The following is a 17,065-nucleotide window of genomic DNA, read 5'->3' on the forward strand; positions in this document are numbered from 1 at the left end:
GAGCGGAGAAACTATGTTAAATCATAAGAGAGAGGTGGGATTGATAAACATTAACAAAAAAAATCAAAAAGCATTAGATTTTTGTAAAATTTCTCAAATATTTACAAAAAAGGAAAGATAAAGAGAGATAAATAAACAGTAATTCAAAGAAACATCCTATGATGATGAGGATATAGGCAAGATTTTTTCAAGGTGTTGCAAAGTTGTGCCATTTTCTATTATGTTGATAATTTTTTTTCTTTTTCAAAAGCAATTTGCTTTTCTAATATAATTTTCATTCTTAGAGCATTTTTGAAGGTCTCAATATTTGGCTTTTCGGCTTTTGATTTAGTATTAAATATGTAAGACTTCATCAGAATAATTATATAGTTTATCACTTGATTATAATAGCCTCCTTGTTGTACCAAATACAATATCATTTATATTCAGATCTATGTGTAATTGTCTACTATTTAAAAATAATGTCAGCTCCCGCCATATCGGTTGTACAGAATTACATTCATATAGAACATGTATAATTGTTTCCTAAAAACTTGAGCAAAAAGTGCAGAGACTTGAAGATATTAAATTACATTTATACAAATATGAATTAGTTGGTAATATGCATTGCAGTATCTTGTATTGAAAATTGCGTAAAGTATTATCAATGGTGGCTTTCAATGGTGTTATATAAGCATGTTTCCAGTCTATACTTTGTTCATAGGAGGACATTATTTCTCCCCTTTTCTGTTCTTGTTTGGTTTTATTTTCTTCTAAGGTTTGTTGTAGATTATATAAATATTTACACACTGATTTTGTTTTTTGTACCTTTTCAAGTAATGTATTATTATTGAAATTGAAGAATTCCATCTCAGAAAGTTTGTGTGTGTAAGTTATTGGAATACTTTTGATAAGTGTGTAATATTTAAGATAATCTGTCAGGGGCATTTCATAAAGGATTTTGAAAGCTTCGAATGTATAATAGCTTTTTGACCTTAAGTCATAGATGTGTTATAGGAACTTAATACCCCTATCAAACCAGTTTTGGTTAAAGAAGGTATGTTTGTTATTTGTTGCTATTGTCGAGTTATTCCATATAATCGTTTTATTGACATGTCCTTCCGTTTCTTTTGATTTAATTTTGTTCCAGGAAGTAATTACAGCTCTGAGGAATACATGTTTAAAATTTGAATTAATATGTTTGTCATTAAGGGCACATTCAAAGACAAGATTTCCACCATATTTATAAAATTCGTTCTGATAGAAAATTTTCCACTGCCCTGTATTATTAATGTCTGTAAATCTTTTGACCCAACTGGCCTTATTTGCGTATAAAAAGGCGGTTATATCAGTGAGTTTTAGCCCTCCCTGCTCAATTGGTTAAACAAGAGTTGTTCGTTTTATTTTGTCAGGTTTACCATTCCATACAAATTGGAATATAGATTTATTAATTGTTTGTATTATATCATGATTAGGGTTTGGGAGTGATGACAATGTGTACATAATTTTTGGTAGGGCAAATGTTTTCACCACAGTGACTTTTCCGAGAAGCGCTAATTTTCTGTGATGCCACTGTTTTAAACAATTTTAAAAGGCTTGCAATTTTGGTTGAATGTTTTTGTCTATATTGCGATTTTCGTCATTTGTGAAGTAAAAACCCAGTGTTTTGGCTTCTTCTGAGGTCCAAGTAAAATGTTTGTATTTGTTAAATATAATTTGTGTATTTTTAAGTGAACCAACGCGCATAAAAATGGATTTTTGTGTATTTAGTTTGAGTCCAGATATTTGGCTAAAGTCTTGAATAGTGTTTATCAGTGCTGAGAACGAACTGAGCGTTCCATCTGTCAGATAGGTTGAATCATCTGCAAAAAGTGTTTGTTTTATTTCTTGTTCTTTTATTTTTATTCCTTTAATGTCTTCATTTTTTTCAATATAGTTGGACAATATTTCTATACTTAATATAAAAAGTGTTGTTGACAATGGACAGCCTTGTTTTACGCCTGTTTGAATAGGAATAGGTTCAGATAGATGTCCATTATTATTAAAATGGTACTTATGTCCGTGTAAAATAATTTAATCCATTGTATGAGTTCAGTTCCAAAATTAAATTGTTTGAGACTTTTAAACATGAAGTCATGATCTAAACTGTCGAATGCTTTTTCATAATCAGCAAATAAAAGTAGGCCTAGTTTGTTATTGTAATTAGAAAATTTATTGTTTCAAAAATTGTGCGTACGTTTTCGCCAATGAATCTTCCTTTTATGAATCCAGTTTGTCTTGATTCAACAACAGATGATATAACTTTGTTTATTCTGTTTGCAATTGTTTTGGTCGCTATTTTATAATCAACATTTAATAAACTCAAAGGCCTCCAATTATCAAGTGTTTCAAGATTTTTTCCTGGTTTTGGAATCAGTGTAAGAATACTTTGTTTTTGATATTGAGTCAATTGTCCATTTACAAATGAATGATTTATAGATTTAATATAGTATGTTTTGATTACATCCCAAAATACTTTTTTAAATTCTGCTGTTAAACCGTCTGAACCAGGACTTTTATTGTTATCAATCTCTTTTAAGGCGTTTAGACATTCATTTTCTGTGAGAAAGCCTTCGCATGATTGTTTATCATTTTCTGTGAGTCTTTTTGTATTATAATTAAAGAAATGTGAATTGTTTAGAGTATTCGTATCAATATCTTTTTTCTTGCTATAAAGGTTTGAGTAAAAGTTTTTTTGTTCGTTCATAATAGCGTTATTGTCTGTTACCTCTTTGTTATTTATTGTAAACTTAAGAATGGTTTTACTTTCGTAATGTCTTTTTCCAGATTTGCAAAGTATTTGGTATTTTTCTCATTATGTTTAATGTGTATAGCTCTTGCTCTTACTAACATGCCATTTATTTTTTCATCTATAATTTTTTCGTACTCTATTTGTGTTTCTTTCATTAATTTTTTTATTGTTTCATTATCACTATTTGTATGCAGTTGTTTCTCTAGTGACTCTAATTGTTCAATGATATTCTGTTCTTTTTCCTGGTTTCGTTTTTTAGTTATGGTAGCAAATTTTATACTTATGTTTCTTACCGTTCCTTTTATTATTTCCCACAAAGTATTTGGGTTACAGTTCGTGTTGTTTTCTGCTACTTTATGAATTTCTTGCTTAATTTGATTTTGGTATTCATCATTTAAAAGCATGGCATTATTTAGTTTAAAATAACCAGGTCCTTTTTGTTGTATTTTATTGTCGATAATTATTTCAATTAAAGAGTGGTCGGTTTTGTATCCTGGTTTTATTTTTGCAATATCAATGATGTTACATATATTTTTTTAGATTAAATAGTAATCCAGTCTACACAAAATGGCTGGTTTTCAACTTGAATGTCAAGTGTAGCATTTTTTCTCTGGGTGAAGTGCTCGCCAAATGTCTATCAACTCGCATGCCTCGAAAATAGAGTTTATTTTGTTCCTGCTGTTTATGTGTGTATCCTTTTTTCCGTTCTTTTTGTCTAGGTTTGGATTTAGTATGGTATTAAAATCGCCTCCTATTATTTAATATGTATCCATGTTTTGCAGAAGTTGTATTTCTAGTTTATCAAAAAAGCATGATTCATCTTTGTTTGGTCCATATATATTAATTAAAGCGATTTCTTGATTATTAATAATAACATCAAGTGTACATAATCTCCCTGGTATTAATTCTTTGAAATCTCCTATACTTATATTATCTTTATTTTTAATTAAAATACCTAAACCTTCACTATTTGATTTTTTCTCACTGTAAAAACTTATTCCATTCCAGTCGGATTGCCATTTGTCTTTTGTTAGCTCACAGACATGTGTTTCTTGAAGTAAACACACTGAGTAATTATTTTCTTCAAACCATTTGAATACACTTTGCCTCTTATTATAATTATTTAGACCTTTTACATTTAGAGAACAAATTTTTTCATTCATTTTTATATTTAAAATATTTTATGTTTATGGCTAAATTGCAATGTAATTGAACTTGCCTATACAATTTATAAAAAATAATACTGATATCCTGTTTGCCTGCGTTGGAAATTTGCTTTTATTGTCCTACTGGTTTAGAATAATAGAATTTATGTTTTTTGAACAATTAAGGTACATATATATTTATATGTGCAAAAAAAAACAAAAACGACAACACAACAATAAAAGTACAGATCCAAAGAAGTACATAAATGCATATACAAATAGCACAACGGTAAATATTCAAATGAAAAGGAAAGTATACAGACAGGTCGATATGGTTATGGGTACACACACACAGAGCGATAACAATACAGACAGTGAGGGAAATATGCATGCATATACAGTAACAACAAGATAAAAGTACAAACAAATGAGAAAGCAGCCATTCAAACTAATACTGAGCATGTACATTTGGCACCGCCGATTTCATAGTGCAACGGACACGGTTTATAATATACAACTTACACCTACAACTTCACAGTGTTCTTAAAGTTACTTCGTTCTATGTTAGATATTCGATTCCATATGCCCTTCTATACCTATAAAATAACCTGTTTAAATCACATTATAAAATACAGCATGTTCTCAAAATAGTTAAGCCACCTAGCTAGTGCAATATACATAGGCATGCTAACAGTATATGGTATATTATTATAGTTTTACCAGCTTTACCAACATGTTCCAAAAATATGTTAGTTACCTAGCTAGTGCAATATACATAAACATGTTAACATTATATATATTTTACTTAAAGATTCACTTTTTTTTACTTGTTACTAAGAATATATAAAGTTACATAGCTAGTGCAATATACATAAACATGTTAACATCATGTATTATTAAAAGTTTCAACGTTTTTTTCAAATTTATTCTAAAACTGCCTAAGTTAACTAGCTATACTTGCACATATTAACGTCATTTAATAATGATTAATTGTATCAAATTTGTTTAATGTAATTAATGATACAAAAAAACCTCGGACTTGGCCGTTACTGGTGTAGCAGGTGACTTCTGCTGTCTAAGTTGTCAAATAAGGAAACATTAATGAGTGAACACTCAGGTAACTAAAATATAAAAGTATGGTACAGTCTTTATAATATATAGAATCACTAAAATCAAAAAGGGAATACTGATTCATATTTTTACGTCATTTCCTTTAAAAGTGCAAGGTGAAGAAACCCTTATATCTTATAAGAGTTTCTATCAAGGATAGTGATTAATTATGGTTTATTGTATTTATTCCTTAATCACGAAAGAAAAGATAAAGGAGATAAATACAAGTTTTACCGGGATGTAATTTAGGCAGTTTTTTTAAATAACAAATATATTTTTAATATGTGTACACTAAGTAAAAAACGTACTCATTTATTTTTATAATTTTTTATATAAATGATATGAATGCATTACTCATTTATATTTATTTATTTATTCATTTTACTTTGATATATAGTGTTAGTATTTTCTTAATGCATGGTGTTATATTACATATTTTTCCAACATACATTATGTACACTAAGAAATAAACGTACTTATTTATTTTAACTGTTTATATATAAATTATTAGTATGTATTATATATTTATATTTATTTATATATTCATTTTACTTTGATACATAGTTATAAGTTGTTTCTTAATGCATGGTATTTTATAACATATTTTTCCAACACACATTATTGCCCTATAACAAGAGTTAACAATGACCATAACCACGGTTGAGTTACCACTAATCCCTTTTGCCTATACAACTGCACCTGGATTAAAGACAGGTATTTGTCAATGTACATCAATGCTCATGTTGGTATACTTCTCAAAATGTGTTAGGCCCCACATAATCACTATTTGTACTGCCCATATTGTAGATAATCCTTAGTTTTTAGTTCTGCTAGAGTTGTGTATTACCACAGTATTTATGAATGCACATTGGTGTTCACATATTTATGTAGGCAGTTCTGTTTGTGTTTTCTACTTCTTGGGCCATGGTAGGCTTAGCTACTCGTCATACTGTTTGTATAAAACTCTGTGCACACTGCCATCTCGGTTTTTGTAAAAAATCTTTCCATCTCTACTCCAGGCTGACTCTACGGTGTCTCTTTGCTTCAAACAAACATAGTTAATTACATCTTGGTTTAATGGGGTGAGATGCTCACTTGGGTATATTTTTGCCTGTTTTAGCTGCTTGTTTATTTTCAGGACCGCGATCTTCCTTTCTCTCGACATGAACTTTATGACTACTGGTCTGCTTTTACCGTTTTCAAAACGACCTAGCCTATGTCCATATTCAATATCCATTCTGCAGAGTTGTATACCCGTATGTTGATTAACCACGTCTGCTACCAGCCTCATAGTGTTTTCGGGAGTTTCATTTTTATCTGTATCTTTCAGACCATGGAACACCACATTGTTTATTCGTGTATATTGTTCAAGCTCATTCAGTGCTTCTCTGTTATGATACTTTTCTTTGCTTAGGTGTTGAATGTATGTCACTTGTTCTGTTTTCAGCTCAGTCTGGAACTTATCTATTTCTTTCTTTAGGTTTTCATTCTCACTTTCTCTTTCAAACAGCTTTGCTTCCAATAACTCAATTCTATGGAGAAGGCTGTTTTTCATTTTCCCCACGATATTTTCAATCATCTTTTCAAGACAGCTGTCATCTTTCATCATAACATTTGTGAGTTTTGCATTGCTTTCACTCATCTTTAAAGCTAATATTATCTTTGCCTTCATTGTCTGTTGCCTATTGCTTTTTACCCTTCTCATGCTTAGGTTTTTTCTTTGACTGTTTGGACTGTTTTTTGCTTTCTTCTTTTGTCGAATTAATACTGATGTCTTGCTCACTTACGCTGCTGATATATTTACGTTTGTTGTCTTTTTCCTCACATTGTTCTTCACTTTCACTGTCAGATATTTCTGAAACGTCTGTTAGTTCTGACGCTTTTTGTTTTGTGATGTCCTCTTTTTGTGAAGAATTTGATGCCATTTTTTTAGCGCACAGTATACTTTGTAAAACTTTTAAATATGTTTTTATCTTATCTTCTAAATTTTATTCCATTTTAAACTATTCAACAAATCATTTCTATAACAAATTCCCAACACTGAGGCTGAAAAACTTCTTACACATTTTAAGTTTTGTTATCCAGATAAACACACCATGCCCATTCAAGGGAGATCACCTTAATATTCTTTAGTATTCTTTCCGCCGAAGAAAATGTGTTACACTCTTAGGTGACGTGTTGAGGCGTTGCCAGGTGCTCTTTGAATTATATCGTGGCCTGATATTTGGCTAAAAGTTTTGCCCACTCTGCCCCCGCCCATTGTTTATACTCCCGGAAATGGATTTACCTGACTGTGTCGTTTGAATTTTTGTGGAAGAATTTGCCGTCCCAGGACCACACTGACGCAGGTTTTGAAACGGCTTTCTTGATCATCATCATCATACTTTGATTTCGCATTGTTAAGTCTTCATTTATGAATGTATTTGTATCTTTAAAACCTTTCCGGCCACCAATCACTTTATTTCGTTTATGTCGCGAAACAAATTTAACTATAATTGGCCTGACATATCCATCTTTGCTTTTCCCTAGCCTGTGGGCAATGTCTATGTCTTGTGTTTTCAAATCTAGATCGTTTATTTTTCCATTTAGAAGACTTTTTGTGCTGTGATCTCAGACGTTTCTGCTTCAATTTTACCATTGTTGTTTATATGTGTTTCTTCTCGTATTCCGAAGATTCTGATATTATTTCTTCTACCGTATTGTTCTAGCGCGTGGATTTGGACGAAGCTTGTCTCGGATAGTTCAATTGTTTGCTTTTGTGTTTGTTTTTCCTGGTCTGCTTTTTCTTTTAATTCTTGTTTTATGTGTTCGATTTTCAGTTTCAATTTGTAATTTTCGGTTTCCTTCTCAAAAAGTTTGCTTTCCAATACTTCAATCTTCTTTTCAACGGATTTCAGGAATTCTTGTTTTGTTTGGTTTATTATGTCTACTATAATTTGTTTGAACGAGCTATCACTTCCGGAAAATATGTTTGTTAGTTTTTCATTTATCGCTTTCAGTTCTTCTTTAATTTGGTGCTCAGCCATGATACTTTCGGTTTCGATTTCTACTAAATCTTTTTCTTGATTAAGCCTTTTTCCTTTTTTCTTCTTTTGTCTTGTATTTTGCTTATCGGGAGTGATTTGAACACTTGAATCTAGTTCACTACTACTCGATCCTATGTGTTTACGCTTTGAAGCATTCGACATTTTTGTATTCCATTTCTATATTGCACTGTATACTTGATATATTCATTCATGCGTGACACCTTATAGAAACGTGTTCCTTGTGATTGTATATGTCATTGTGTTTACACATACATCTACCTCTGTTGATAAACTTAAAAAAAACTTTACATTTTCATTAAAACTGTTTAATTTTGCGAAGATTTGTTAATGAAATAATATTACAGTGATAGTTCTCCTTTTATATATCCGATATAACACTTTGTAAATCACCTTTTTAATGTTAAAAAAAACACTTTTTATCGCTTGTCGAAATTTCGTGTCTCCATTTGTTCACGCATGCGCACCCCCAAATAATAGGATTATTTTTAGTATAATGACTATAGAAAAGTAAAGGAATACACATATGTGTAATATGTTTGAAAAACAAAAACAAAATAATAATATTTAAGGATTTTCCAGATCACAAAGTGGTTTAACATTGCCACTTTATATTTACATACATAGTACAGTACCAAAATTAGGTGTATATTTAAGGTTTAAACGAAATGTCATGCAACAAGATCTAATCGATGGGAAAATATGCTTATCTATGAACATTAATTAATAGGAATGCTAGAGCCTGATTTAATAGCTCTCAAATGTAAAGTGAATTTGCATGTAGACATGCAATGATATGGAAAAAAGAAAAGAGAAAGATAATATATAATAACACATAGGGAGTATAACTCTCAAATCTGTATTAATGTTGCAATTGAGTATTGAGTTATTAAAAATTGTAATGTGTATAAATTTATGTATGTGGCTCAATGTTAAACACTTGCAGACAGGGAATATAGCCGTAATGCTCCAACGTAAGACCCTGTCTGTATGGAACTTAAAGAGGATTGGGCTATGGAGAAGAGAAGTCCCCCCAGAGTGGCGTTAAAACAATATTTAAAAGTGTGATTAGTAAAAAACCCTTATATTTTAAGGGTAATGACTTACGTGTCTCCAAACGGTCACCTTTATAGGGCCACATAAAAATGAAGGGTAAAACAATGTGCTTTACAGTTAAAAATGTGACAAAACAACTAAATTTGTACAAAAAGTACATTATTTACAATATGTACAGTACTATATGCGTTTATATATTTAGATTACAAGTTGCCACCCTGGAGGGTTGAATGAAGAAGAAATTTTGGAAGTGAAGGCCGGTGTGAGTGGGGGAAAAAAGCCAGCAGGGGTGATGTCACTAAGTTGAACTAAGAGAGGTAATTGTGGGGATGGAGTCTACAACGGTTGTTTCCCCAGGACCAGAGGGAGTGCACGGTAAATGAAAAACAGTTTGTAAACAATTGAAGGAAAATTTGAAAAATGTATGATGTAAAATGGTAAAAAGACCAAATATTAACTAGATGCAGTAAAACAAACCCAAAAAGCTCTAATCCAACCAATATTATTTATATATTGGTGATAACAATGGAGGAAATAGTACTTAAGTACCTTGTATGGTATGTAAAATGACAATTAACCAGAAAACCAAGGCAATTTGCTATATAAAATAGCAATTTAACATAAAATTAAGAAAATTTGCTATATAAAATAGCAATTTTAACAAAAATTAGTGTAATACAGAGTATAAAGTTTGCTATGGTGTAAAATAGCAGTATTAAGAAACAATTAAGGCAATTTGCTATATAGGCTAGCAGTTTTACACAAAAATAAGGAAATTTGCTACACAAAATAGCAGTTTTAACAAGATTTAATGTACTACAAGGAACAAAATTTGCTATGATTGAAAATTAGCAATATCAACAAAATCAACAATAATACCAAGGAATTGGTATTACCCTGGATAGGGCTAAATAAGGGTTTTTCATGGTATAAGGCCCTGCACCGTGCACTCCAGTCCGACATGGCTCTTCGAGTTTGAAGGGGAAAGGGTGGGGTGTCAAAGGGGAAGAGAGGGGGTGCAATGCAAGCCAACAATCCCAGGTTATTGGACAGCCTCGTCCTTTCTTATAATAAGAAATGCCATAAAATATGATTATATTAAGATACTGAAAAATGTAAATGGTGGACTAACGTCATACTCTCATAACAAATGTATTAAAATAAAGAAGACCAGGTCAATACCATTGGCCTGATTTAGAAAGGGCGGGGTAGAACAATAAACCCATTAAAAACTAAAATAAACGTTGTGTAAAAGAAACACAAATCCAACACAATTACTAGATTGCGTCAGTTTTGTGCAAAGATTACACAGTTTAAAGGAAAACAGTCACAAGACTGGATAATTGGGTGGGTGTTGGCTGCTCTCCCTCCCCCAATGACCTAGATTTTGTCAGTTATCTGACAATCCAGAAGTTATTCGGCTAGGGCAGAGAAGACCGGGCCCCTAGCTGCTCCCTTGGGGTCTAGCACGTTGGAAAGGTTTAAAACTAGTCCATGGTAGTGCAATGCAGCTTCGAGGTGGTCCCTCTTCGCCTTATGGTTAGGACAGTGCAGCAGCATGTGGGGCGCAGTGAGGGGTTCCTGGCACCTAGGACATGCGGGGTCTATACCGATGACATACTTTCCCGCGCCACCGGGTAATAGAGTGGTTACCATCCTCAGGCGCGTGATGGCTCTGTCAAGCACAGTGCTTGCTGAGTATCTGTCAGGCGGCCTGAGGGTTTTCGCGGGTCTGGTAAAAGTATGTCGACGGGAAGACAAATTGTCGGTCCGGAGATTCCACTCACCCATTACAAATTTCTTTGTCAGGGAGTAGATCTCAGTAGGTGCCAGGGGTTCCCGAGCATCTACGGCCCCCCTCAAGAGGCCCTCCTTGGCTCCCCTGTCGGCCTGCTCATTCCCACTGATGTTGACATGTGCTGGACACCATACTAATGTGCCCTTTAAAGATTTATCTAGGCACTGTTGATGAAGTTCCAAAATGCTAGCTAAAATATCAGGCCTAGATCTGCTATTTCTGTTTTTTATAGACTCAAGAGATGACATTGAGTCTGATAAAATAGCAGTTTTAGTAGGTTTATTGACCAATATCCAGCACAGAGCGTATTTAATTGCCAAAAGTTCTGCTGTAAAAATAGAGAGATTGTTGCTGAGCCTGTGCGTTTTGCTAATATTTTTTGAGGGAATTACAAAAGAGTTGGCTACCAAACCTGAGTTAGGGCATTTGGAGCCGTCAGGGTAGATTTTTAGATGCTCAGCATACATATTATCTATAAGAGAGAGAGCTTCTGACTTGATGAGTAGTGGCAAGTCAGTTTTCGTTATTTTATTAGAGAGTGATAGGTCAACATCAATGGGTCCAAGCGTCCAGGGGTGGGTCTTAGAGGGCTTCTGTAACTCCAATATAACGCGGATGACGGGGTCCAAGCCACGCAACAACGTTATAAACGGACAGCGTTATAAGTTTTGAGCTTATTTATTTAAGGGGCTATAAAAACAGGTAAAGTATAGCCTATAATATACCGGTAGGTCCTGTGTATTGTCATGCTGTGTTGTCATCCGCAAATACATGCATATAAACCGAATCGAACGATAACAGTATACATACCGCTTTTCTAATGTGCACATTTATCCGATAATCCAATATAATTACATCACTTACGAAAAAAAATGTTTAACATTTATGACACGAAATATGTTTACGAACTTCGTAAACAAATTCATATGCCTATGCCATTTTACACAAAAATTAGTACAGTGCATTATGAGACACAGCTTTCATTGGACGAGCGAATTTAAATTTAGATTGAATGCAATACGATACATGTACAAAGAAATGTTTTATTGCGTCATACGCAGCATGTAAAAAACGTTCTTTCCGTGGACTTGCTGATAACGGGCAAAATTTTAAGTGCATCTCTGTTAACTATAACACTGCGTTAGCATGTAAATAAATCGTCAGGATTTTTAAATTTATTTTTCGTATACGTACTGAAACATTAAACACACACAAAGATATTTTTATTTATCAAGCATGTGTAGCATATAATAAACGATAACACACTTACACAGCCATAGTTTATACAATGAAATACAATACACGATAAATACAAAACATAAAAAGGTAATCATTTTAAATAACTTTAATTTGATACTTATTCCGCTTGCACTTGCCTTATTGAAATTAGCGCACCGAACCGCTCTGATAGGGAATACATGTAATAAACACCGACTCGCTAGTTTTCACACCTTTATTGGCATTACACAACAGATTAACACCAATTAGCTGTCGAGTGTCGTTTAACCTCTAATCGATTAAAATCGGTTAAACGGACGGAAAAAGCAATCAAGCTGTGATCGCCGGCTTATTTGAATTTATGAAAATACATTAAGTTGCATAACATGGATTTGAATCAGAAATGGAAGGTTGGAGAAAAAACGGGATCCAAGGACCCCCGCGTTATATTGGACACAGCGTTATAACGGACCGCACTATATTGGAGTTACAGGCAATATGGCAAGGCCACCGGCAATATTATGATTTAAATTAACAAAAAATTTTAATTCACAGTTATACCCAGGTATATGTTTTACAGTATTATTCGAAAATTTGGTTTCCTGTAGGCATAGGATATGGGTACTAGGGTTACTGTCAATAAATACTTTAATTATGTAAGTTTGTTGGCGGTAAGACCACCGACGTTGAAAGAAATGATTTGTAGGTTACTGTCTATAGTGGTGCGAAATTAACTTGCATTTAAATTGATTTATTTTGTGATGTGGAGATTAAACTCCTAGTTTATGGCCAGCACAGGCCCCTCTGAGTTTTGCGGGGGTCCTGGTAAGCCGAACAGGTTTCTTATTTTCGGACAGGGGCCGCCGGCCGGTGGGGGGCATCCTGGATCTGCAACTATTGGAGGATCCCCAGTTCCAGAATGGATTTTATTAGTTAAGGATGTGTCAAGGTGGATGACCTTTGTTAGTGGTTCTCTGCAATTTTGAATCGAGAATCAATTTTGTTATAGATGTAGAAGATAACACGACTCCCAGTGGGCCTTTTCTGGTCCTTTAGTATCTCAGCAACCAGATCCGCCAGCTCGCTGAGATATATTTTCCTATATGTGGGACCTGTTGCTGGCGGATCCTTGATTTTGATGAATGAATCCCCAGCAAACGAGTTACGTCTGCTGGTGTTGTCGGCAGGGGAGCTCATCGGGGATATCTGGGAGTCGACCATTCTGGGACGGTTAGGAGGGACACTAACTCGGGGCTCGTCCTCTATTTCGCAGACACCAGAGATAGTTAGATTCTCCAATATACTGGAGTGCACCGACACCAGAGAGTCTCTCCCCGTCACATCAAACATGGAGTCGTCCGACAGTGTAGGGCCACTACAGGTGGTGTCGCTAGCACCGTCGGTCAACGTGGTGGACGGGAAGGACCCCCTGGTAGCCACAGGAGGGCGTCTCTGAGTGGGTGAATCCCGCTGTATAGGCGATACAGGAGGGGTGGTGCGTAAATCAGGTGTGTGTTTGGATACCGGTTCCACAAAAGTAACGTTGGGGGGGGGGATTCCCTATTAATAGGTTGAGGGGAGGGATACTCTTACCCACTAACCCCTCAACTAAAGGACATGACCTCTCGGTTTGGGGCGTGATACTACCGGTAGAAGCATGTTTGGGTGATGACGTGGAACCGGTTGTGTTAATCGTGTTACGGGCGCCCACGCTGTGGCTCGCAGTGTCCGGTGCAAATAGCCTGCTCTCCGCCTCGGACAAGGTGACCCCATAAAAATGGGCAAAGGTGGCCAAAGTGACAGCCTTCTTATAGGAGGGGCACCCCTGGTAGGAAGCGGAGTGCGGGCCGCCACAGTTGGCGCACCAACGTGTTTTGTTGGTGCACCTTCTCTGGCAAGTAGATCCGGCGCATGCGGCAACAGGTAGTAATACTAGAACATTTACCCCTGCTGGCTATGTGGCCGAAACCCTGGCAGTTAAAACTACGGGCAGGTTGGACCGGGCAGGGACGAATGTCAAGGGCAATATTAGTGCCCTTCACAAGAATTTTGTTAGGGACTGGAATAGAGGTAAGGAAAGATATTTTAACCAGTCTCGGAAAGCCAGGGGGCGCGGGGCGATAGGGGTCAACCCTTTCCAAGTTGGTTATAGAAAGTTCGGAAAGGGGAATCGCAGGGCTAAATACAAGATTTCTTTGAAGTTCCATTAGTTCCTGACTTTCCGGGATCCCTGCTATAAAACCTGAAACTGACCGTATGTTTGAGGGAGATAAGGCCCAGACTGCGACGCTGCCAAGGTGGAAAGCCTCCCTAGAGAGAAGGGTAGCAAGCGCCTGAGCGGACTTGAGCTGCAGTAAGATTCAACCAGACGCAAGAGGCACAGTCCGCTCAATGAGTCCAGGAAGCTCCCTAGCCAAACACGAGGCCAGTTGAAAGATGGTAAAGAAAAACATAATAGGGGCCTACACATCCGACTGACTGGAGGAGGCACTTAAAGGGCATGGAGTTGTGGGTAAGGTGATGGGAATCTAACCCTGAAAGTGCCTCCCCTAGTAAAGGGGTCAGGTTATTGCTCTGCCCCTTGGTTACTTTATTGTGTAAAGACATTTGTAGGAATTGAAAGAAAATTGACAAGTAATAAGGAAATAATAACTTCTACAATCGTAATCCTGAGAAAGTCAACCAATATGGATAAATTATTTCTAGTCACCGTTAATATCAAATAGCCTGACAGTAAAGCATAAATTACAAGCACCGCACCGGTAAACAACCCAATAAGTTTATATAAATAAATACTAATGGTTAATTAAGTCATTTGGTAGTTGTTAAATGTTGTAATGTAAAAACCACGAAAAAAATCCGAATACCAAATGACGTCCGAAATAGTGCTATTAAGAGTTTACGAAAAAGAAAAAAACAAACAAATCATGGACGGACAGGGTATCAGTAGCGGTAGTGCTGTGGCATGTATCGTCTCTGATCTTGGTGGTCCCTCTCTGCTTTTATTTAACTTTATGGTGTGATGGCAGAAGCTACAAAAATATCTTTGTTAATCAACTCTACAATATGGCGACCGGAAACGATGCTTTCACAAGGTCTTTTTGAGGCTATTTGGAATGACGCTGTCATAGCCAAGTTGCTTTTTATATACACTTTCGGCGAATATCTTGAGGTCAAAAGATGCAAACTAGCTAGAAGTTTATAAAAACTATATAACGCCTTTATAATATCTTCTTTTAATGTTTCTTTGCTAGTAATTAGCAAATCATCTGATCACACGTCTTCCGATCTAAGTTTGTTTGATAATCGTAGTTGGTCCCGAAATTATTTTAATTGGCAAATCAACGCATAATGCCTCTGCCAAACTAATTAATCGTAATACTTAGTTTGTAACACACTGTATCAAAATGTCTCCGTTAATTGATTGTAATTAACATCAAACGCATAATTGTGCAATCATCAAATTGGTAATAATAAAATAATCTTGATTGCCCATAAATAAACAAATACTAAAATACAATTGCAATTAATAATCAAATTTGCAATACAAATCTTAATAATTAAAAAAAAAATCATTTACAAAACCATTAGACATTCTTTCTAAAACCTAACACAATAAATACATCTTATAAATACCTAATTGATGTTATACACTAAAAACCTGCAGAAACCCTAGTCAGAAATAGAATTTTTTTAACTTATTGATTTTTTAAGACCATAGGTTACCCATACCCTAAAGATATATAATGCTTACCCTCCTTTCACTAATATTACAGAAGAATTAAATAAGGGCGAAACGACTCAGGGTGACCTAGGGCGAACGGGATTTAGGGCGAAACGACCTGAGACCGACCAATCAGGTGCCCTTCGAAAATTCCGTCAGCAGAAAGAGCGACGGAAAAGCACGTGTATAAAGACGCATTGCTATTTTTGCACCTCAGAAAACTTTCAGAGCCATAAACAAACCTTTATCCTCGAGTGCCCAATTTCGACGCATACAAGCAGTTTGTTGAAGTTTTGTTGCTCAATATAGGGATTTATGTAATTAATTTTGTTATTTCATTACACATGTACCTTTTATTTACATATTTTAAATTCAATTGATTGTGTTATCAACAAAATTTGTTGAAAAACGAAATGACCCAAGTCTATGTAATGGCGGCCATATCTGTTGAGAGTGCCCTAAAACGACGCATCTGATTGGTTACATGATTTCAATGTAAATATCACTCTTGTGGAGACTGAATGAATAAAATATTAACTCATGGTTGTTGTACTTAAATTTGTAATTGCTGTAAAAGTAATATAAAACTGAAATTAATTAAATCAATTAAGATTTTTAATTGTGTGATGTCATACTGTCTGGCAGTGGTTTTAATAGGGGCCTGTGTAAGCAACCCTGTCATAAGCTGTGCTTATGGAAGATATGTGAATATAACATGTACTTCTTTTGTGGAACCTGCACTTATAATTAATTAAATGAAAATTAGTAATAAACATAATATGCACTTACCAACATAAACACTTTCTACATATAGTTTAAATTGTATTACAGCATAACCAGAAACATATTCGGACTTCAAATCAAAGTTTACGCGTACACCTTTTTCATAGTGAAAATAAATCTATTTATACGATGTTTTGTCAAATGGCAGTCACGTGACTTATAAATGAAATAGTGAACTTTTGCAGACGAAACCGATGCATTATCCCACGGTCTTATTAAGCAAAGACAATTGACATGCCGCCTTATCAGTGATCGCTCCGCCCACTTAATCACGTGGCTCAGCGGGAAGAAAACCTAGACAAGCTAACACCAAAATGGCTCCTTAGTCTATAGACTGCATATAGATTTACGCGATATTCCGGATGATTTTATGGATTTGTTTAACACCATATTACACTTGTAAAGGGGTTGATGCCA

Source organism: Dreissena polymorpha, chromosome 9, assembly GCF_020536995.1.
Source record: "Dreissena polymorpha isolate Duluth1 chromosome 9, UMN_Dpol_1.0, whole genome shotgun sequence".
In the NCBI taxonomy this organism is placed as follows: domain Eukaryota; kingdom Metazoa; phylum Mollusca; class Bivalvia; order Myida; family Dreissenidae; genus Dreissena; species Dreissena polymorpha.